Raw genomic sequence first — 18,394 nt, forward strand, 5'->3', positions numbered from 1 at the left:
TACGGAGTGTGTGAAAGGTTTCACTTATGTATGCCGCTATCATAAGTAAGGAATACAAAAAACATGGTTTAAATGAATAAATAACTGTATAATGGCCGAACATATTCTCCTTGGTTGAACGATTTGAAAAAAGTGGAATCAAAGAATTATTAATCAACTTTTGTTAACAGTTGGGAGAGTTTACCTTTAGCTAAGCGTTTTGTACGGTTCTCGGTCGAATTGCGAATACTTCAACTTTGATTCAGGTGTCAATAAAATGTTATTATGCATTATTTATACTAGAAACTTGTATTGTTCTCATTTCGGATTTTCTTCTTCAGCATTATTAATAAAGGATTTATAATGACAACTTACAACACTTCAAACATTACAGGGATCACGCGTCACTAATATGAAAATAGTTCAATTACATCCACATTAGTTTTTTTAAATGCCACAGAGTTTTACACTTTATAAGCCAGAGCATGGCTTGACCAAGCTTAATTGTCTTTAGGATACTTATATCTTCAGTTACTGTAGCATCCAAGTTATTCAAAATTTAAAAACTTCCTTATCAATCAGCATTAATAAATGTAATAAGATCGTAAAGTGTTATTACAAAGAAAGTACTTGTTCATACAAGTAACATGAAATTGGAACATAAGAATATCCAAGCAATGTATTACAGCTATATATCACTATGTATGTTTGACAAATGACTTAGTATGAAATACTATTGTAAAATTTAGCACTGCCATCACGCACACACACACATATATACATACGTATAAAATCTCTAAACTTGTTTTCTCAGGAGAGGAAAAGGGTCATAGGGGATTTGATTGAGGTGTTTAAGATTATTAAGGGTATTGATAATATGGATCCATCAAACTCTTTTTGTGTTTAGCAGTGAAAACAATAGGACAAGGGGTTTTCTCTGGAAAGAAGAAGGGTCAGAGGGGATTTGATTGAGGTGTTTAACATTATTAAGGGTATTGATAATATAGATCCATCAAACTTTTTTTGTGTTTAGCAGAGAAAACAATAGGACAAGAGGTCATACATTCAAATTTTGGCAGCGTAGGAGTCGTCTGCAGTTTAGACAGGATTACTTTTCAAACAGGGTGGTAGGCTTTTGGAATTAACTGCCTTCAAGGGTGGTGTAGGCAGACAATTTTACTGAGTTCAAGAAAAGATTTGATGAATACACGAGTAGTAAGGGATGGTTATAGTTGGGAGCTGGAAGGGACATCATTGAAGGGCTAATAAGCTCCTTTTTGTCCCTTTAAAATTGTATGAAACAAAAATACTACGTAATTTATCATAGCTCTTTTTAGTCTGTGTGTGTGTGGCTAACTGTTCAGCGTACCGGAATGTGAATTCTAGGGTGCTTGACTCCAGTATCGTTAACAAAAAAAAAGGGGTTCTTGGGTGAGTTATAAAAGTAAATGTCAAATTCCATTATTCGATTAGAGTAGCCCAAGAATTGTCGGTTTGTGCCGTTGACTAGCTGCTTTCCCTTTAGCTTATCAGTTCAAAAATAAGGAAGGCTAACACAAGTAGCCCTTGTAGAGCTTTGTGCGAATGTCCCAACGAATCATAAGTACGTTTAACAATATCTGTTAAGAGAAATTTATCATTTTCAACGTCATCACCACGAATCCGATCAGCTCTACCGAAACTAAGTGGATTTATAATGAGTAACATGTCAACAATAAGCTTAAAGTTTCATTGTGTAATTTATTAATTATATCCATGAATGTGCACATCATATCAAATAAATCTGTGTGAGTTCGTTTTAGCCCAAAGCTACACAATAAACTATCTATGCTCTGTCCGCCAACTGGAGTTGAACCTCGGATTTTAGCGTTGAAAGCCCGTAAATTTACCAGATCAAATAAAGAAAACCACCTACAATTAACCAAATTCTACATTTTGTAATATGAGCAAGGGTAGGCGACTTGTAAAATATACAGTCATAGTGTATAGAAGGTTATTAAATTTTAAACCTTCCTAAACCAGCTAGGTCTTTATGCATGTAACTTGTCATTGAGAAAGTCAGAAACCTGGGAAAGAAATAAAAATTGTTAGGGAAGATAATAAACAGACTATACCGAGTTCGAGAGGAGACCGAACTATTTACAATTACGATTATGAAAGGTTTTGGGAAGCTACATTTTTTTAAGTATACAATTCAGCACACTATACAGTGTATGTTTCAAATGATATGTTAATGATTTTGTTTCTGACACAGGTAAAAATATTTAATTTTTCTTATATTCTGGACCAACAACACAACTCAACGAAAAAAAGCTTCCACCGAGAAAGAACAAACTTGTTTTAATAACCTCTGACACAGGATTTGATAGGCAAAGAATCAAAAAATGCAAGTTAAATTTTGAAATTAAAGTGGGATGAATTATTATTTAAATATAAAACAAATATCAGAATAGTTATACTATATGTATTTTATCGTAAACCTTTACTGGGCTGATAACGATAAGTTACTCCACACATAAAATGGTGATTTTTCTTTCTTTTGTAACCTGTACGCAACAAAGGTGCTCTTAATAAAACACACGATGATGTGCTCCCTTAGTAATTCTTTCACTTCGGACTTACAATGAAAGTAACCAGGTTTCGATACCCGTGGTGGGCAGAGCACAGATAGCCCATTGTGTAGCCTTGTGCTTATCTTCAAACAAACAAATACTTAACATTCAATAATATAAATCTTTTAAATAGCTCTTGCACATTCAGCTTGTACAGTTGCCTGGTTATCTTAATTAGAATATACAGACAGACAAGAAACGAGCTTAGGTGTATATCATGTTTGTGGCAAATTACTCCACTAAACAATGACAAATCATGGAACTGAGCAGTATCGCCCGAGAGTTACAATACGAGTATGCACCCCACCCCCTTCCGCAGAACAGTTCGTACACTTATGCTTTCTACTTGTCAAGGGAACCGATTCAGTCATATAGAATAAATGAACTTTAATGAGTGCTAAATAAATTCAGATACTAATTATGAATATAGAAAAAAAAACACATGCTCTTTTTTCTGTAACAGCAAATTTTAAGTTTTTATTTTTCCGAGTCTATTTTTATGGACACGTCTGTATACGTCTAACGAAGTTTCTTGAAGGATAGGTCTGAAATAAATAAACAACAGTAATATTCAATTAAAACAAAACAAAATTAACAACTTTATTGTTGACATGTGTTAAAATACGAGTTACTGGTTCACACTGTGTGTGAATTTGTTTGTTTGTTCGCGAATTCCTCACACAAAACAAACTTGACAGTAGATAAACTAGGGGGCGGTTCAAAGGGGTGTATGTGTACCCATATCTATATGGTATAACCCTTCTATAAAGAGGTTTAAAACTTCCAGAGTGTCGGTCATTCAGGCATGATGGTGGTCTAAGAGTAGGTTTTCAGGGTCTCTGAACCCGAATCTGGCATCAAATTTTGTCTTCGTCCCCCCCCCCCTCGGAATCCCGGGAATGCCATGCTTGAAACATAGTTCATACTTTTAGTTACATGCTAGCGAGACTAAACTTGGCACACGTGCACAGACAGTATGGGAGGGTGTCTAAATGGATTTTTTGTTCAAGTACGACCCCCCCCCAGGATAAACATAAAAACAACTGTGAATAATGGGGGAGCTTAATCTGTACGGTGGGATCTCTATGAAATGATGAGTTCGTATGTGATAGGCATTTTTGTCTGAACCGTTATAGTTTATCAAGTGAAGTAGAATCCAAGGAGTGATCCTGCAATATGCTGCTCAACTTTCAGCTGTGGGCGCGTTATCAAAGTGACAGTCATCCTATGGGCAGCTGTTGTTGCTAACTAGTTGCCTTCCCTCTGGTAAGCGCTTCTAAATTAGGGATAGATATACCTGGACAATGGAGTTTCTAATCTGGCCGCGTTTAGTCTATTTGTTAAAAATACCAAGTTCATCACAAGTAAGATTTTATGTTTCATTGGAATAAGGGGCCTACTTTGGTTATTAATTTAGATAAAATTGTAAACACCACAAACTGGGTAAAACAAAAGCTGTAGTTTTCGAGTCTCAGACCAATTTATTGTTAACTTGCGTGATTAGGGAAATATATACATTGTTGACTGAAAGTATAACTGCGTGGAGAACAATGAGCTTTTTTAATCCACACAGCTCCCCAGTGGCACAGATAGCCCATTGTGTAGCTTTGAGTTTAACTACAAACAAACAAACAATCCACACAGCTCCCCAGTGGCACAGCGGTATGTCTGCGGATTAATAACACTAAAAACCGGGTTTAGATACTCATGGTGGGCAGAGCACAGATAGCCCATTGTGTAGCTTTGTTCTTAACTACAAACAAACAAACAATCCACAGAGAACCCAAGCGGCACAACGGTATGTCTGCGGACTAATAACGATAAAAACACGGGTTTAGATACCAGTGGTGGGCAGAGCACAGATAGCCCATCGTGTTGTTTTGAGTTTAACTACAAACAAACAAACAATCCACACAGTCCCCAAGCGGAACAACGGTATGTCTGTGGACTTATAACGCTAAAAACCGGGTTTAGATACTCATGATGGGCAGAGCACAGATAGCTCTTTGTACAGCTTTGTATTTAACAAAATAACGTACGGTAATAGACGATACTGCCACACAGCGCCATCACAAGTTTAAAATTACACGACATATTTGACTTTTCTTTTCCCATTAGTCTTCATTCTGCTTGAACGCTTAATAATCGCAGATAAAAGAAACAACTATGTGAGTGATATGCTAATTCATTCCATCTACGTAATCGTCTTGTAGTCACTGTGATCATCAATAGACGTCGCATGTTTTGCCTTTACTACTTACCCATCTGGGGTATTAGCTGTCTTTTAATATCAAGTTTGCGGTGATGACTGGCTAAAATGGACTATTTATGAGTTACAATTTATTTTTCATTTTCATGTTAAGATTATTAACAGTAGCAATATTTTGAGTTTAAAAGAATTCTAGGCAGGTACACCCTTATTACTACATAGATTTGTTTATTAATAAATGTGTGTGTGTGTGTGAACGAATAAGCGATTTCAGTCTGAAATAACTGCAAGCTACAAATAGTGATATCATAAATGAACAACTGTATTACACAACTGTTTTTATTAACAGGTGTTGGACACCGATTGAAATAACTGGACTTACTACGAAGCATTTCGTCGGGTAATCTGTTGTTAATTAGCAATCCAGTTTGGTTTAGTTACACCTAACGTCAATAGGACGGGCTTATATTTCAAGTATCATTATAACAGTGTTTGAAAGTATGGTTTTAACCCTCTTTCTTTGTTTAATTTCTGCAAGCATGTTTGGTGGGACGGGGATTCGAACCCGCGATCCTCAGATTGCGAGTCGTGCGCCCTAACCACGCTACTCGAAGGCTACCTGTGCTAGCCGCCACTAAGTTAGTAGTGATAGACTAGAGGGAAGGCGGCTATTAAACACCACCCACCGCCAAATCTTGGGCTATTCTATTACCAACGAATAGCAGGATTGACCGTAACATTATAACGCCCCACGGCTGAAAGGGCAAGCATATTCAGTGACATGGATACCAGGCCATGCCAGGCCGTATTTAAATTGACTGTTAATATTGTTTTGACTCATAGCTTTTTTAATAAATGTTTTGCGATTTGTGTTTACGTTCAGTTATCTTTGGAATGTAATGTTTCTTTCTTTTTACTAACATACAGAACACAAGATGATAGTTAACCTTTTCTAATAAATGTTTTTGTGATTTGTGTTTACGTTCAGTTATCTTTGAAATGTAATGTTTCTTTCTTTTTACTAACATACAGAACACAAGATGATAGTTAACCTTTTCTAATAAATGTTTTTGTGATTTGTGTTTACGTTCAGTTATCTTCGAAATGTAATGTTTCTTTCTTTTTACTAACATACAGAACACAAGATGATAGTTAACCTTTGCGATATACTTACTTACCTATCAAAAGCATATTAATATGCGAATAAATACATAAATACTTGTTAACCAATAGGAAACAATAAGTTATATACTTGGTTAATTATTGTTTTCCTAATGCTAGACATACCCTTATTAGTTCATTAACCTTTTATATAAACGATTATAAGCCTTAGGACTTACAATAATAACCACTGTATTCAAAATTAGGAAGAATTAAGAAGGAACAAACAGAATCGTTCTCTTTTAAAAATTCTTCGTTTTCCCACCAGTCCTTCGTCTACTTCATCGATGTAGGTAATCGTAAAGTTCTGTCTTATAAAATAGTTGAACAAGTGTCAAACACTTTCAATGTCTTCCGAGCTAAAAGAACAATGAAATAATTGAAGTGTTAAATATCTGGCGGAGTTCCAACAAACAATCTATAAGTTTGTTTTTTTTTAATTTTTTTTATCGTTAATCGCTATCCAAGGTTTCCCAGGTCTCCAGAGGAAGGCAGTATGTAAAGTAATGCAACCTATAATTGACTGTGCTTGTATTTGAGTAACTCTAAACGACGTTGACTAAGAAACCAGTATCAGTTACACCGAACACGAGGTGACACACATTGGAAAGTGCGATCAGAACAACTCACTAAGCGATTAAACGTTTTATACGTTGATTGGTTAAATAACGTTAGTGATTGATCTATTTCTTTTCCTTCATAATTCTCTTTGCGATTTGTATGTCAATCGTTTCTGTTTAAAAAAAGACAAACGATAGGAAAATACAAGTTAAACAACTGCTCTCAAATTCTGGTTTCAACTTATTTCAAATGTTCTGTCTACACTCCGACCCCTTACTTTAGTTATTTGTTCCAGAATTTGAGAGCAGTTGTTTAACTTGTTTTCAACTTATTTCAAATGTTCTGTCTACACTCCGACCCCTTACTTTAGTTATTTGTTTGTATACTTGTAAATGTTATAGCACATTTTCCTGAAACTTGTTATTCAAAAGCTGTCTGAACACTGAAACTGAGGTTTACTTGAATTCGTTTCATTTCTATCAAATGGTGTCTTTTAGGGTTGGGCGTGGCCTAATGGTCTGTGAGCTGGGATGTGGATCAGAAGGTTCAAGGTTCGAGTGGCGACATGCCGCTGAGTACTATGTACATTTGTAGCTAAAAATGTGTTAATACCTTTTACAGCATAGACAGCGGGGGGGGGGGGGATGATGACTGGTCGCCCTCCCTCTTGGTCAGAGTTCTAAATTAAGAATGGCTAAGACTGAACCTTGAGGTTTTTAACCTTGTCGTTCAGCCCATGCGTCGCATGCTATTCAGGTTGAAAACACCAAATGATTGTTATAAATTTAAAATTGTAATAAGGAGCCGAATAACAGTAATACACACCACTGGGTGCGACTACATTTAGCAAGAGAAAAGTCACACATTTTCGAAACTCCGCAAGTTCAATACTCTAGCAATGATTTTTTAGTATGAGTTCAAGAGAGCACTTCAATCTGCACCAAGCGCCGGTTGCTAATCAAAGTTTCTTTCCCACGCTCCTTGACAACGGCTCCGGTTGTTTGGCCTTACCTGTAGAATGACTCAGGAAAAATCTTAGAATTTATGAATTTCTTAAACGATGTATATTTCAAAACTGACAGGGCAATTCCTTGAGGATAAATATTGTTTAAGCTTGTCACCCAGCACCGGAACCCATTTACGATTCATTCTAAAATACCTCATATAAACTCTTAATGGTAAGAGATAAGATTACAGGAGCAATCCTCTTAAAGCGTTTGCTTTCCGTGGCAAACAAACATTACCAGAGGCATGCTCTTTTAAATATTACCTGAAATAGCACATTGATAAGCTTCTTCAGAGTAGATTCGTATAACCTTGGGAGACTTCAACAAATGTACAAATTGTCTTAATAATCTAAGAAAAAGAATACGTACAGCATACTTTATGTTCTTTATCAGATGCCAATACCTTCAGGATAATGTATCCTCACGAACAAGATGATCATTTTTTCCAATAGCGGAGACCCGCAAAACATTTGGGGTCAAATTAGTATTTTTATGACAACAGTAATTCTTTAAATACGGATTTGTAGAATAATACAAACGAATTCTGATCACCGACACCGAAGTCTATAAGTCCAACTGTCTTAGGCCTAACATTAGTTAAACCTCTGTTAAGTATGTTCTATATTCGATAGAGAGATAAATTAACACTAACTTGTGTATGTCTTTTTTTTTGCTTTACTTTAGTTATGGCTAAACGTTACCGTATTTGATACTATCAATAAATAAAAATATTATACTATTCTACGACCTAACGTTAGTATTTTTTTCAAAAAACTTTGGTGAACTTTAAATATTTTGTTGTACAAAATGTTGACTAAGGTATTTTTAAGTCCGCCTTTTGTCTACATCCGTTGAAATGAAGTGCGCGCGTATTTTCAGAATAGACAACATTGAGTATTATTATAACAGATTGTTATTTTATTCGTTTAAATGTGGCATTTTTATATGCACATGTCTATGTCTCTGTGTGTGTGTAAAAACGAGCTTGAGTAAACGATATAGGTCGTAACTTAAGAACAATGGAACTTGCCAAAATATTTATCTGGGAAAAGCCTTCGATATAAGAACGTTAGTCTGTGGACTTACAACGCTAGAAACCGGGTTTCGATACCCGTGATGGTCAGAGCACAGATAACCCTTTGTGTAGCTATGTGCTTACCTACAAACAAAATAAGAATGTTAGACATTTAATGATCAAAAGTGTATTTATTGAGCTTTGACAGTAAATATGAATACTTAATACTTTCGTCGCCGTCTTAATACAGTCCTTTCATAAACTGAGCCTTTCGCAACTGGCTAGTTTGATACGCTGCAAATTTTGTTCACCAAATATCCCAAAATACTTTAGAAATTATAAGAGTAGTGTGTTTGTTTGTTTGTAATTAAGCACAGAGCTACACAATGGGCTATCTGTGCTCTGTCCACCACGGGTATCGAAACCCGGTTTCTAGCGGACCAAGAGAAAAATGAAAATGCAAAACCTGAAATACATAATTTAAGGTGGTCTATGGAGTACAATCTGATCGAACTATGGAAGAAGTCTGATTGTTCAAGTTTATAGAACAACATTCCGTTTCGGTGTCAAACATTTTAGTGGAGCTAAACAGAGGTTCAACTGGTTACGAAATAAGAACATTTTCTAGTTGTTCTAATATCGAGTAATAAGAGATTAGAATTGTTCTGCAACCACTAATTATGCTGTTGACCTTGATTGAAGCCAGTTTTTCATCCCTACCTTCGAGCAATAGTACACTGTAAACCAGGATAGCGAACTGACGGAGACGACTCATACAGCGGTGTCAAAACGAAATCAGGAACTACAATTTTTTATTTGTTGAAGATTTGTTTGTAGTTAAGCACAAAGCCACACAGTGAGCTATCTGTGCTCTGCCCAACACGGATATCGCAACCCGGTTTCTAGCGTTATAAGTCTTTAATTCTGATCTGAATCATTTCAGTTCAAAACAATTAATTTATGGAAGTTTAATCTAAATACCCAATCTTGCTCCACATAGCTTTCACAAGCTTAAAGGAAACAAACATGAAAAACCAAATGTCCGAGTTCACTGGGTAAACCAGAAAAGAAGCAAACCTCATCTTTGATGATGTCCAGTATTCTCTCATTACAAATTATTCATTGTAATTAACAAACAATTCCAAACAGGACAGTGTAGTGGGCAGAGCAACCGGTCAGCAGCACCCTCTGACCTGACTGCTATACTCTTATATCAATAGCGGGCTGGACTTTCGCAGACAGAACGACCTCACAGGCGAAAGTGCGAAACCAGTTCACCAGCATTTCACAACTTAAACCTTTCAATAAGCAGACAGTTTAGAACCACCATCAGGATGAAAATAGCTGTCTGCTACTAATACATGCTCTCTACCAGAAAATCACTTTGAAGTTGATACGTAACCAGTATCCTAACAGCTTTATATTATCAACTTGGGGCATGATGGTGGGTAAAACAAAATACGCGGCCTAAGTTAACTAATGAATGAATATTTGCTGTAAAATTCTCATCAATGCTATAAGTTAGCTACCAGTTTGGCCGCCAATTTTGATATCATTCCTTTAAGTCGCACGCTCAATCATTTTTTTGGCCGCACCATTTTTTTCACATCTAAGATGTTTTTGTTGACTTTTTGTCAATACACACCAACAAACCACAGCAAGTAAGAAAGTGACATGATAGTAACCAACATTAGCTTTAGGATTGCAACCCTATTATTCGGAACAGACCTATACTTTACAGAACCAACCAGATTCTTTAAAATATATAGTGGTAGTTTCCTCTCTAAAACAATGTTAATATCTTACTTTATAGTAACGCCGTGGAATCTAGATTAAATTTTTTTGTCATCACCCGCATACACTTGATACAGCCGTATCAAGCATCATTATTTACGCTAATTGTTGTAGCTAATATCACATGACGCTAAACACTTTTTAATTAGGAGAATTTCATAAATTTTATCAAATTTATACTTAAATGTTGTCAATAAATAATGAATACTAACTGTCTACCCGTATGATTCTTTTGAAAACTTGAGCTAGAAACTGCTAATCTACTTTGCTTGGCCTAACCAATACTTATGTATCTGTACGTCCTTTCACCCTCTAGTTTTGCTACTCTAGATCAGCCGTCTTTGATCCGAATGACAAAAAAACTAAAAACCGTCCATTTTTACTCTTAGGTTTGATTACGAACGTAAGAAAACCGATCATATTTCTGAAAGAAATATGTGTTCATTACTACATTGCTTTGAAAAATACTTTAAAAATCCCGGAAAATTTAAATTACGTATTGAAACGTATTATAATACGTTTATAATACTTGGGAGACATTTTGCTTCGTCATATATTTTTTTTTTTATTTGACAGACAACGGCTGGATGTGTAGTGAAATGGGATATTCTATTCTGCGAATCGTGCTGTAAAATCTCATTGTGTTTGTATATCCTTAGAGTTAGTCATCACGAACGCGGGTTTTGTTTTATATTCTTCTGGTACAACTATTGGTAAGTATTGAGCAGTCAGCTTACACAGCTTTACAGTCCTTCAAAGGAGGGGCGTTGTCTTACGGGTATCACGGAGCAAAAAGAAGCGACTGACACACTGTTTAAGACTTTTCATACGGGAATTTTCAATAGAAACGACTCCCATGCTAAAAACAGCCCACGCCGAGCCAGCAATTCCGTGAGAAACGTTGCCGTAAGCTCTCATACTAGAGATCACTGGGAAGCACTTGATTCAGTTTAACTCGGAGCTGTCGATATGAATGAACGAGAGTAGGACCGACAAGGGGGGGGGGTTATTTTTAATAAACATTGATATATAAATGTTCTTTATTATGTAAATGACCAAAGAGAAGCAATCTATCTTATCTGTACGTGAACGAAACTTTTTCTTTGATGTCCCAGTTCTGTCTCTAAGCAACACAATTTCTCTACAGATCAGGTAATTGTTTCAATACTCGACTAAAAAAAAAGACATACACTGGACGAAAAGTATTGATAGATATAGCTACTGTCTTTAAATATTCAAACAACTAAGCTATTCTGGCTAGGTTTGTGAGATGCAGGTTTGTTAAAAGTAAATAGTTTTGTGGCTATTGGCCATCATTAAAATGTTATCTTTAATTGATCTTTATAATACAGGGTGGCCCAAAATTTTATTTCTATTTTAAAATTTAATAATTAAATAACTAAAGAAATACAACCATGCAGTTTTCAACAACTTGTAGCCCAACTCGAACAGTTTTAATTGACATGTCAGTAGACTTCTACGTGGGTACCATTAGGGACTCTCAGCACGTCCAACAGATATTCGATTTCAGTTCATCATGCGTTCACTGCAACATGTCCACAGTTACAGAGACGATGACATCCGTGACGTTTGCTATATTTGTGTGATACACGATGTCCTTAACATACCCCAATAAAAGAAGTCTAGTGGAGTGATGTACGGCGAACTCTGAGGTCACGGAATTGGCTCACCCTGCAAGTCAAACGACGCATTGAGAACCTTTTCTTGCACGGCTGTTATTTTACGGGGTAACATTTCTCACTGTAGGGAAAACAACAACAACAAAAAAACATGACAATAAAAACTGTTTGAGTTGGGCTACAATATGTTGAAAACTGCATGGTTGTATTTCTTTAGTTATCTAACTATTAAATTTGTAAATAGGAAAGAAAATTTTGGACCACCCTGTAATAAAGATTAGACTTTAGTCTTGGAAACACTTACCCACAATCAAGACTGTCGGTTTTAAAATATTAGTTTTAATAAATAATTAAAACAGCGTAAGCTTGTAATGGTGATTTTTGGTGGGACAAACGTTAACTTGATAAATAGCCTAACAATTAGCCCATGAGGTCGTAACTTTAAACTTTTGAATACTTGCTCACCTCGCGGTCTAGCTAACGAATTGAAATTTTTTTGTTTTGTTTTTTTGGTCCTTGATGTTGGACAAGTTCGCTGACTCTGTGCGACACGACAACCAGTATGACCAGATGTGCAAAAGCTGAAAAATTCTAGCAACAAGCCTAAAAAATATTGCTTCTGAAATAACAATTATTTATAGACAGCCTGTTCATTAACTTTTAATAAGTTGTACAAGACAACATTATAAGCCAAAACAATGTATATCTTCATTAGGTCAGACCTGATGAAAATACAAAGTAGTGGGTCAAAACGTTGTGTTGTTACCATCTTTATTATTATTTTTAACAGGTTGTTCCTAAAACATACCCGTTAAATATGTCCTGAAAACATGCAGCAGTATATCCTATTGGATTTTACAAGAACATTACAGTTACGTCTATAAAAAACGTTGTTTTGTTACCATCTTTATTATTATTTTTAACAGGTTGTTCCTAAAACATACCTGTTAAATATGTCCTGAAAACATTCAACAGTATATCCTATTGGATTTTACAAGAACATTACAGTTACGTCTTTAAAAAAATCAACTAAAATGTCACGTAGGAAGTCAAATTGATTTGCACCTAATTATTTTATTACTGATTCCGTAAAACGAGGATGGCGAAGTAAATAAATACAAAACAATAATGACAATATTTGGAAATATACTACAAAAACTGTAAAATGTTTCAAAAAATATACCATAAAAACACCGCGACAAGAAAAAAAAAGCTAAAAAATAATGAAAAAGTTAAAAGCAGCGTATACGGCCATGCTGAAGACAAGGTATATAGTGCGCCCTCTCACGGTGTAGACAAATTATGGATCATAATATTCTGAGAAAACGTGTGACACTTGAAATCATTGTAGAAGATAAAAATGTTTTTTATCAGAGTAATATATGACTGTATGACAAGGAATTGTAACTAAATTACGCTTTGAATAAATGTGCTACAAGTATTGTGCTATTTATTACTTTTATTATTCACACAATTTGTCTACATTTTGAAAGAGTATGTCATACATACGATCACCGATATTACCCAACGGTTAATTTCAAAGAATTCGTTATGCAAGACAAATATTCAGATAACAAAGGTAAGTCCTCGTGGTCTAATATTCTGGCTTCCAGCGGAACTTTCACGCAATTCCATACAGATTATAAAATCAAATGGAAAAGATGGACGCGAGACAACCATATTGTTACAGCAACCACCATAAGCAAAAAAAAAAAAAAGAAAAAAAATCTTAAAATTGCATTAATCTTTGATATTCAACTTTTTAGTGCTATATAATACATAACTGTATACATATAAACAGGGGCCATACATTCAAATTTTGGTAGCGTAGAGTCGTCTGCAGTTTAGACGGTATTACTTTTTAAACTGGTTGGTTGGCTTTTGGAATGAGCTACCTTCAATGGTGGTGGAGGCAGAAAATGTAATTGAGTTCAAGAAAAGATTTAATGAATGCATGAGTAGTAAGGTGTGGTTATAGTTGGGAGCTGGAAGGGACATCCTTGATGGGCTTATAAGCTCCCCTTTTTTTTTGTCCCTTTAAAGTTTTATGAATTTTACATGTATATATACAAATGTGTACACGTGTTTGTAACGATTAAAGTTATTAGGACATAAGAATTTGCTCCATATCTATGTGCTACAAAAGTGGCCACAATGAAATCAACATACTAGAATTATATAGGGATACCAGAAATAATGGAGAAACCGATTTCGGACTGATACTAATGGTACTGCATAACGAAATTCGGACTGATACTAATGGTACTGCATAACGAAATTCAGTCAAGTTGAATCTATATCGTCAACCGGGTAGACAAGGTAGGTGTGATTTTTCTTGGATGGACAATGAGGTGAGTAAAAGCACGCCGTTATTTTCTACCCACCACAGGATTGGAATACACCTTTCACTTTCCCACGTTGTGTACAATAGACGTAGTCGGGTTGGGCTGCACGCAAGGTCTTCTAGCTTCCTAGAAAACTGAGAATGCTCACTGATGTCAAACCACAATAAAAACAGACGGCAAGAAGAAACATAATTCACGAGATATACGAGCAACAACGTGCTATTTCATTTGGAAAGTTGTCAAACTTGAAGTATGGGTAGTAAAGGTAACACTTTACTAGTAGCATCACAAAGAGACTGTCGCCCTCTTACGGCATCAAAACAAGTAGTAAATTTAATGTATATAATGTTTAATTTTTTCACATAAAGCAAAGTTAAAGCTCTTTTTATCAGCACGCGGAAAAGCATTTGGAAGAATGGTGATGCAGAGTTACTTGTTTATACATAACATTTTGTAATAAACATTTTTTTTTATTGCAAAAATCTATACAAATAGAATAAATGCTTCTCCAAAATTCTCAGGCCCATTTGCGTATTTGCGGGAAACTTATTGGAACGAAATAAGTAGTTTTCACAGTAAGAAGACAATTTCAATGAAACTACTCTTTTTCTAATAGTTTACTTCGACCTGTTTTGCTTTTTCTTTGAATACTTAATGAAGTGCTTATTATATCTCACTAAAACCTTGCATGAACATTCCAGAAGAAGATACTACGCGCCACGTGGACCACAAAAGGAATTATAGCGCTCCCTCGCGTGAAAAGAGGCCGTTAACACAGCGGGTATTGGTCTTTAATCGTTAAAAAAAGTTCACGTTATAGCAGATCATGTAGCGTTTTCATCTCAATCGATTCTTCGTGATGTCTGAAAGGGCGAGGACATATTAGGCTTGTATTAGAAGGAAAGATACTTGGAATTATGCTTTTGTAACGTATATCAGCAGCAAATATTTCGAAAGTTTTGGTCTCCAGTGTTAAAACCTCTCTAAAATAAAACAGCAAGAATTTGACACAAATAATTGGCCCGGCATGGCCAGGTGGTTAAGGAGCTCGACTCGCAGTCTGCGGGTCGCGGGTTCGAATCTCAGTCCCACCAAATATGCTCGCCCTTTCAGCCGTGGGGGCGTTACAATGTGACGGTCAATCCCACTATTCTTTGGTAAAAGAGTAGTCCAAGAGTTGGCGGTGGGTGGTGATGACTAGCTGCCTTCTAGTCTTACACTGCTAAATTAGGGACGGCTAGCGCAGATAGCCCTCATGTAGCTTTGCGCGAAATTCAAAACAGACACAAATAATTTATTAAATTCAAAAAATAAAAAAAATCGAATTAATGTTTCAACTTTTAAAGATTGGATAGCTGAAGAAGAGGCAGATAAAACCACTAAAAATAATATTTGACACGTGTTTCACACATTCTGCCTTTAGATGTGCTTTAAAACATTTTATTCGTCTGTAGACTCACTATGGTTTCACACAAAAACCGAGCCTGATGTGAGCTTAAAGTTTGTGCTACAGGCAAACTTTGAACAAAAAGATGGAAAACACCCGAGAAACTAAGACACACGTGACATCTACGTAACACCTCCTAAACTTCTAAAAATAAATAATCCAGAAACAGAATTCCCAAGTGGCTCAGCGGTGAGTCTGGTGGCTTATAACGCGAAGAACCAGGTTTCGATACCCGAGGTGGACACAGTACAGATAGCTATGTAGCTTTGCGCTTGACAGTAAACTGAAACAAAAAGTAATTTGCTTCGACGTGTTGCACTAACAATGGTTTAACAATTATATTAACTAATATACATTCATATATATACATATATATGGCAATTAATTTTTTCTTTTTCATCCCAGTATTAGTGTTACACCTTTCATGTTCGACCCCTGTTTATACAGAACACAAACACACGCCACCTAATGGCACAGCGGTGTGTCTGCGGATTTGTACTGCTAGAAACCGGGTTTCGATACCCGTGGCTAATAACAACGAACACAAACATGCATTCAAGAGGATGGCACTGAACACAATACACGCCATCTGTTGGAAGTGGGTATAATCATGTCCTTTAGAAAACTGAATTACATACATTTATCTACAAACTGTGGATACTTTGTATCCTATCTCATGTTTCGCGCACTATCTTTTCCCAGCACTATCTGACACTTTAACAATAAACCACTCTTATCAGCATTATTTCAAACGTCACAATAAAACTACTTTACCAGAATTATTTGACATTTCATAATAATACCAATTTTAAAGGCAATATCTGATGCTTAAAACGAAACCACTTTTACTGGAACTATCTGATACCTCACAATAAATCATTTTTCTTATCAGCATTATCTGGTACTAAGAACAAAACCACATTTTATCAGTGTTATATTTTACAAAAAAAAAAAGCTACCTACAGTATCTAACAGTTCGAAATGTGATTCTACAAACAACGACCGGTATTTCACAATAAAACTATTTCAACTACCTGAAATAACATATTTTGAAACTTTTGCACATTTAATGTAAGTTGAAAGTTAATAAAAATGGGCACTTATAAGAGAGCTTGAGAAGAACAGATTTTAAAACACAATATTGAGAGAAATTCACTCTTCCGAAATCAGTTTCATCACGTGGTTCTTAAAACAGCATTCTCTGACGTCATCGTTACGACTTCATTGATTACAACAACAATGTGATATCCCCCGTCTCGTTACTGTACTCCTTATGTACGTATCTCATGTAAAATGAATGAAACAGTAGTAAAACACAGAGCGTATATTTATTGTTACTAAATGTTGAGACTTCAATCTGTTTGTTAACAAATTATACCATAAGGGTAACGTAGTGGTCCGGTATATCTATGTTATAATCCTCTTAATCCTCTCGTATTTTATCCTAATTTTTTATTTAAAATATTGATCTGAATACACGTAAAGGTAAACGGAAGCATGGACGACAGGATCTTCTTAAACATCAGTATACGTAAAGCATACCAAAACACTGTTACAACATGTTAGGTCGAAGGTTGTTTCTGTGGTAGAATTCTAGATTTGGAGCTTGTGAGCCGAGTTCGAACCCGTACGATTAAAAAAATTTATCCCCCCCCCCTCACACACGTATACACTTTAGGTTGTGGGAGAGTTATTACAGTGAGATTCAATCCCTCAGCATGGATGGTGGGTGCTGCTGACTGGCTACCTTCCATCTGGTCAGTAGTTCAACGTTATTGACGGCGGAAGATAGAATCAGTAGCTTTGTCATAAACACACAGTATATTTATGATTTATTTAACATTTAAATTATGAAAAAAATGAAAGATAAAGTAAAGCGGTACATTAAATCTCCCACTAGTGTCGCCACCTGTTCACATCTTGTACAGATATTTTCCGAAAGACGACCCACCTTGTTCCCTTGTCAATATAAATGGATGTCTTTAGTTTATATTGTATATTTGATTTGTTGAATTTCGCGCAAGGCTATCGAGGACTGAATGCGCTTTCCATCCCTAATTTTGAAATGATAGGCTAGAGGGAAGGCAGCTAGCCAATATCATTCACAGCCAACTTATGGGTTACTCTTTACCAACGAAGAGTGAGATCGCCAGTCACATTATAACGCTCCTCCTCCCGGGCTGAAAGGAAGAATTTATTCGGCGACGGGTTTCGATCCAAGGTCCTTTAGTGTATATGGATATGATAGTTATTTATTTCATTGCAATACATAAACACAAAGTTGTAAACCGATTTGCTCGAATGAAATACAATGTAAGTTTTATAAACTGGTCAGAGTAAGCAAAGGTGCAAATAACATGAAAACCTACAGGCTTTATAAACTGGTCAGAGTAAGCAAAGGTGCAAAGAACATGAAAACCTACAGGCTTTATAAACTGGTCAGAGTAAGCAAAGGTGCAAATAACATGAAAACCTACAGGCTTTATAAACTGGTCAGAGTAAGCAAAGGTGCAAAGAACATGAAAACCTACAGGCTTTATAAACTGGTCAGAGTAAGCAAAGGTGCAAATAACATGAAAACCTACAGGCTTTATAAACTGGTCAGAGTAAGCAAAGGTGCAAAG

Source organism: Limulus polyphemus, unplaced genomic scaffold, assembly GCF_000517525.1.
Source record: "Limulus polyphemus unplaced genomic scaffold, Limulus_polyphemus-2.1.2 Scaffold825, whole genome shotgun sequence".
Lineage (NCBI taxonomy): Eukaryota > Metazoa > Arthropoda > Merostomata > Xiphosura > Limulidae > Limulus > Limulus polyphemus.